This window comes from Athene cunicularia, assembly GCF_003259725.1.
Source record: "Athene cunicularia isolate RWA chromosome 15 unlocalized genomic scaffold, athCun1 chr15_part1, whole genome shotgun sequence".
NCBI lineage: Eukaryota > Metazoa > Chordata > Aves > Strigiformes > Strigidae > Athene > Athene cunicularia.
In genome coordinates, this window is record NW_020799121.1 from 13,186,147 (window position 1) to 13,192,324 (window position 6,178).

At 41.3% G+C, this 6,178-nt stretch overlaps 1 protein-coding gene across 4 annotated transcripts in view; it reads left to right on the top strand.

The window, feature by feature from the left end:
* The first annotated feature begins 8 nt into the window (after window positions 1-8).
* Window positions 9-6,178, top strand: part of ORAI1 (ORAI calcium release-activated calcium modulator 1) — a 21,221-nt gene continuing 15,051 nt past the window's right edge. Inside the window, exons 1-3 of one of the 4 annotated variants that reach the window (XR_003399535.1) lie at window positions 9-3,707; window positions 3,806-3,830; window positions 4,224-4,263. The gene's annotated coding sequence lies outside the window, so the exon portion shown is untranslated. Of the gene's footprint in view, window positions 3,708-3,805; window positions 4,265-6,178 lie in introns of those variants that run through there. The other 3 variants (XR_003399536.1, XR_003399534.1, XM_026859789.1) reach the window with 3 other exon arrangements.

A 6,178-nucleotide genomic window follows, 5' to 3' on the forward strand; every position in this document is an offset into this window, starting at 1 on the left:
CAGGTCCCCGCGGGGGTGCCAGCAGCGACGGGCCCTCAAAGTTTGGTTTAAACGCGGAGGAGGGGTTCAGCGCCGGCTGCCCAGCTTCACGATTTAAACTTAGGCGCGGGTTTGGAGAACTCCTGTAAAAAGTGGGGAGTTAACGTAGTAAAATAATCCCGTAACGCGGAGGCGGGGGGGGGGAATATCCACAAAGGCGCGGAGTGTCCCCGCGGGGGTGCCAGCAGCGACGGGTCCTAAAAATACGGTTTAAACGGGGAGGGGTGTTGAGCGGCGGCTGCCCAGCTTCACGTGTTAAACCCAGGAGCGGGTTTGGGGAACTCCTGTAAAAAGTGGGGAGTTCACGTAGCGAAATAATCTCGCAGTGCCCGGAGTTACGGTTAATTGCTGTGATGAGTGAAGCCTTCTCATTACGACCCTCGGGCTCGTGATGTTCTCTCGCCCAGGCGGCGAGTAGCCCGACAAGGTAGCCCCCAGCGAAGGCTAAGACCGGCTGGTGCTTAAAGTGCTCCAGGATCTGCACCTACATTTGTCTTTTGAGAGCAGGGTCTAAATAACGTAGTATTCGGTGTGAAATAAAGCAAAATTGCCTTTGTAGTATGCATGTACAACAGGTAGTTAGAAATGGCATGAAAAAGTAGGTAAAAATCACAAAAAAACAGCTTCTGATAGAAAAAAAAATCCCACGTGTAGTGTACCGCAGGTTCCTAAGGCTATCAGAGGGTCTAATTTCTAAACCACTAATTCACATCTACTCTGAATTGACGCTGAGCAAATATTGGGACCATCTGATTGCAATAGCAGGGTCAGAGTGGGGGTTTTGATCAGCCTCCGGGTTCCAAAGCGTGGCTCCTTTATGAAGTGACATCCTTTACCTGCCCTCCATGCCCCCCTAAGAAAGGGAACATCAAAGCAGACCTAAACGCAGCAGGGGCTGATGGCGCGACGGTTCTCCTTGGGTTTCCTTTTTGCAATTTTGTGAGGTGGACATTGAGAATAAACCTGTTTCTACCTTGGGTACAATACTCGTTCACTGTTGTCTCTCCTGGGCCAGCAAAAATGGGGAGTGCTGTGATCTAACCAGTACAAAGCTCAGAAATAAATTTCAAACTGCCTTACATGCTTTTAATTCTTAAATCAGTTAAGCGGAGATTGAAACTTTCCTTGAAATAGGGCATTTTTCTTTACTATTCCTGTCTGCTTCTACCAACAGAAATATATTCAGAGAGCATCCAGTTGCCCTTTGCATACCTAACCAATCATGTTCTAGGTACTATATCAAACATACTAAATATCATACAAAAAAATAAAACGCATTAGAGTTCAACTTTGTGGGCCTTGTTGGTCATCTCTTTGTAAAGATCCATATTTTAATGAACTGTGACATGGGGATAAAGGCGGGAGAGGATAGAGTTCTAACCTGGGATTTAAGGCAGTAAGCTTCTCCTTCTGCATCTGCCAATAGCTGTTTGCAGAATCTTGAAAAAATCATGTAATCTTTCTCTAACATCTCCCTATTTGCAGGTGATTTAACTTTATTATCGTATAGAAGTGTTGTATAGGCTATATATTGAAGTGTGGATTCCAGATGTTTGTTACAGCAAGTGCATTATTAATCCAGAATCCTGAGGAGATGCATGCATATGTTGACCTTTCAGCCAAGATTACTCAATTTTAAAATCAAATGCATGTGTACATCTGTAGGATTGAGGCCAGAGTAATTGTACAAAATAAATGGATGTAACTAGATAATCATCAGACAAAACCCCACATAATCCATCCATTCCACAAAAGTCCACCAAAAAAGATCAGAGACATAAAAGAAAACTAATTTTTCTAAATCTGTGGTTTTTTGGACATGACCAATCTGAGACTCTTGGTGTATCAAGCAAACCCACCAAAGACTGTATTAATCACATACACCTGGAAACACCACAGCACATCATTGAAGTGTGGAAGTAAATATGTTTCAGAAATGTCACAGTTTTAATCTATAGATCTCCAAAAATAGGAAACACATCTTTAACCTTCTTTTAAGACAGATTCCTACTAATCTACATTTAATTTTATCATTGAAATATCGCTGTAATCTGTGCATTAATGACAAAAAACCTGTCTCAAACTTAAAAGAACTGGGGAAAAAAGGGGTGGTCAGCTGTGGATGATAATACCCACAGCTGCATTAGGATAAAAACATTTAGAAGCGATATTAAACCCGTGTGCTTGAGCACACAGGTTAAGCACTGGTAGATGAGGGTTAGGGCTCGTTTCCCCTCTGAGCAGGTCATGCCACAGGTTTCTAGCAGTGCCCAGAGCTGGGCCCTGCCAGGGCTGCCATGAGGCTGGTTTGCTTCGCCGGCAAAAATGGGGTAAAACCACTTCAGGTATCAATACTGCGAAAAGGGAGCAGTGATTATTGAGTTGAAAGGGGCTAGTCTGAACTATATTAAAAAAAAACCCAACACACTGAAACTTCTTTGCTGGATGTTAATGTAACTTAAATTATTTAAGATCTAATCATAACAGCCTGCTGGATCCTTGTTAGCTTGGAACTAGGATCTGTCATTTAATTAAACTTGTACCACAGGGCTGATGCTAAAATAAGAACTATAGTGTTGTGCTTGGGGAGGCTGTAGGAAGAAATGGGTTAATTTTACCCCTACTGAGCTTTCATGTATGGTTATTTCCCATTGGAGAGAACGGACTGAAATAATTTTAAAACATTTTTTGAAGTATTATTTTGTCGTGTAAGACCTACCATTCTATACCTTACCTCGGATTAAGATGGAAGTCTAGATACTTAACCATGTTGTTGCTTTATGAAGTTAAAAATTATAGTTTTTCTAGACGTGACAAGTCAAAATTTTTGCAGGAATTCCATCAACTGAACTTTAAGCTCTACTTTAGGTGAGGTTGGCAGATACGCTGGCCTTAACCTCCTTGCTGCTTGGGACTGCAGATAAACATCTGTTTGCCTTTTGCAACTTCTAATGTGTTGTTTTTAATGTAGATCTACCATAATTTCCATTTTGTGGTAACCTGATTTGGTTTTGGTACAATAACAGCAACAAATGGAAGTGATAATTTGCATCTGAAGCTGGAAATATGTTTTACAAAAACTGCTATGCAAAGGGTAGCACCTTTGCATGCTCAGTACCGTATCACATTAATCATATGGTACTCAGCGAACCTATTCTTACTCAGTCCTCCTACAGAAAATAGAGAAGTACATTTTTAGCAGGAAAAAACCTGTGAGTATCCTTGTGACAGTGTACAGATTTCTCAGGGCTTTCTGGAAGGAAACTTGGACTTCTGCCACCTGCTCCGATTGTGTTCATGCATAAATGATCCAGGGAATGGGTTGACATTACCTCTAATTAGGGGTAATAACAGCCTGCTACTGAAAGAGCCAGTTCCCTTTCTCTTGTGTGTGTGTCCCTCATTTCTCCTGTGTTAGGTCTAGTGTTTGTGCAGCCACAGGGTAAGTCAGTTCAGTGACCTGATCCAGCAGAAAACTCAACCATTAAGAAAAAATAGAAAACCGTTGGTTGGTTTGTTGTTTTTTTTTTTTTCATCAGGTCAATTGACTGAAGCTCTGTAACCATTTGATCTGCGTGATGTACAGGATGGCGAGGAGTGGGGTGAGATGAAGGCAGAGTGCAGGACTACACCCTTTTGGTGGCCTTCTGCAATTGCACTGATCAGAGGTAACATCAAACCACAGCTCTGAACTCCAGCATGATTTCAAAAGTCCCTGAAGCATTTCCAAGAGTTAATTAAGCATGACTGACTCTTTTTGTTTCAGCTAACTCTAGAGTGGCAGTATAGAGGTGTGTAATAATAAGTAATTAGAGTTGGGAATACAAGAGTTTATCCTGTTTAGTTTGTACCTCAGAATGGAGCTGTAAACTGGAACATAATGGGGGAAGAGGGTACACTGCGACAGCCCTGATGTTTTAGTTGCAGAAGGAGGCTTGGTCCTTAATTTATGTTCTTCTATGTAACAATCCAAATTTTTATTTCTGAAAGGAAAGGAAATAAGGCTTATTTTAAACCTACAATGCTGGGGGGCTTGGAAGCTTAAAATTACACATAGGTTTGGTTTGGAAAAGTGGATGGGATGAGATTTCTTTACTGATTCAGTAGGTCCTTTTCCGTACATTTCTTTGAATGAAATATGAACTCCGCAATACATCAGTGTGGAATACTGTTCTGTCTTTCAGAGCCCTTCCCAATAAACAGGAATAGGAGTAATGGACAGAAAGACACTCTTAAGTCCTTCTCAGCTGTATGTCTCTTGAAGCTTGGGTTTGGTGTTTTTTGGTTTTTTTTTTAGAGAAATCTGATTTTAGGGAACAGGTCAAGACCTAGGTATTATTTGTGCAGTAGTACTCACCCATGATGTTACAGTTCAACCATAATTTTGTGCAAGAAATAAAGAAACAAGAAATAGCGAACAGTCAATCTTGGTTATGTACATAAACATTTTTTCCTAGCTTAGGAGCAGCAATGCAAAATATTTTTTAAATGTGTGATTCCACAGAAACTAAATGACAAAGACTTAAATGTTTGCTTGAGATGTGGAGGATATTTTACATGACTGTGCTTTGATGGTTATCGTATCTCCCAAGTAAATGTGGTAATGAAATCACAATATGGTTGTTACTCATTCCTTTGCAATGTGGTGCTCAAACTTAGCTTGAGGCATCAGTGGAAGACACAGAAAATGCCGATTGTGCTGATGAGGTCTTTTGTTGTGTTTTGGTTTGGTTTTTTTTTTTTTTTTTAAGAATTAAAGCACACTGAACAAAGAGTAGGATTTTATAATGCTAACATGTTGGACTTTCACTCAAATGGATCCTGTACAATAGTAGCGTCACCCATAAAAGAGAAGAAAGGTGGCAAACACTCCATGGAGTCATTTATACAACAGCAAAGGTTTTTATGGAAAGACTAAGTTAAACTCATTCTTCTACAGAGGTGTTTTAATGCCCCTGTAGATAAAAATCTAGCCAGAAGTTGTTTATAACAAGGGGACGACTCCATTTATTTCCTGAGAAGGGAATGAGATGGGATCTATGTGTTAAGAAAAGGTAGTTTCAGGGAATGCCTTCGAGGACTTCAGATAGTTAAGATTTTTTTTTCTTGGATGCTTTAGCAATGGTTTTTTTTGTTGGTATAGACCGTTATCACCTTTCCTAGGAATAACTAAATAAACGACCTTGCAAAACAGAAAAAACGGGTGAAGAAAGGAACAGAGCAAAAATGTTAAAGACAATGTGCTGCCTTGCAAATAAGGTGGAAAATGTCAAGGCAATAATAGTCACCAAAGCTTTTGACTGCTAGTGGAACTAGCATTGCAGTGATTGAGCTAGTATGTGACCATCCACGTGCTTGTAAATAGTAAAAGTGTCCTTGTCCAGTAGTATTTCTACTGCTAAAATTGTATTTTGCTTACTAGAAAACAGTAGCAACGGGTTTCTTACACATCCCTTAATTCTCCAGACCCACGCGTTTGATGTGGCACAAGCACTGTATTAAGTCTCACCTTTTCAGAAATCATCTTCATGACTGTGCCATGTATTTGCTATGGAGTTCTGCTACATCCCTGATTTTTCCCTCTGTAAAACATAGGAAAAAAATTATGGTTTAAAGGGTTTGCATGAATGTGATAATAAAAAAATAAATCTTTCAACACTGACATACGTTATCTGTTGAAATGTTCTCCTTAATCAACTTTATCAACTGCCTGCTGATAAAAAAACCAGTTTATCAGCTCTGGGTGTACAAAATGGTTATGACAATTTTAGCTACGTGATAAACAGGTGTACCAGTTTTAACTGGAAGCGAGGGTGAGTGCTCAGACTGGTTTAGATCCATGGGACAGACGTAGATTAAATATTTAAGATTTTGAGGAGGGGAGGCCGAAGGATGTAGTTGAGAAATGGCCTCGCGGTCGTGTTCCGAGGGGATGGATCGGGGGGGCACCCCATCCCTTCCAGCCCCGAGCAAAGGGGCACCCACCGCCGGACAGGGATGTATGAAACTGAGAAATTACAAATTCCCGTCAACTACACTCCCAACCTGAGGCCGCTCACCTGCCCCGCTGCCGCAGCCGCCCGGAGGCCGCGCCCTGGGCTCCAGCCGGGCCTCGCAGCGGGGGTTGACCCTCGGCAGG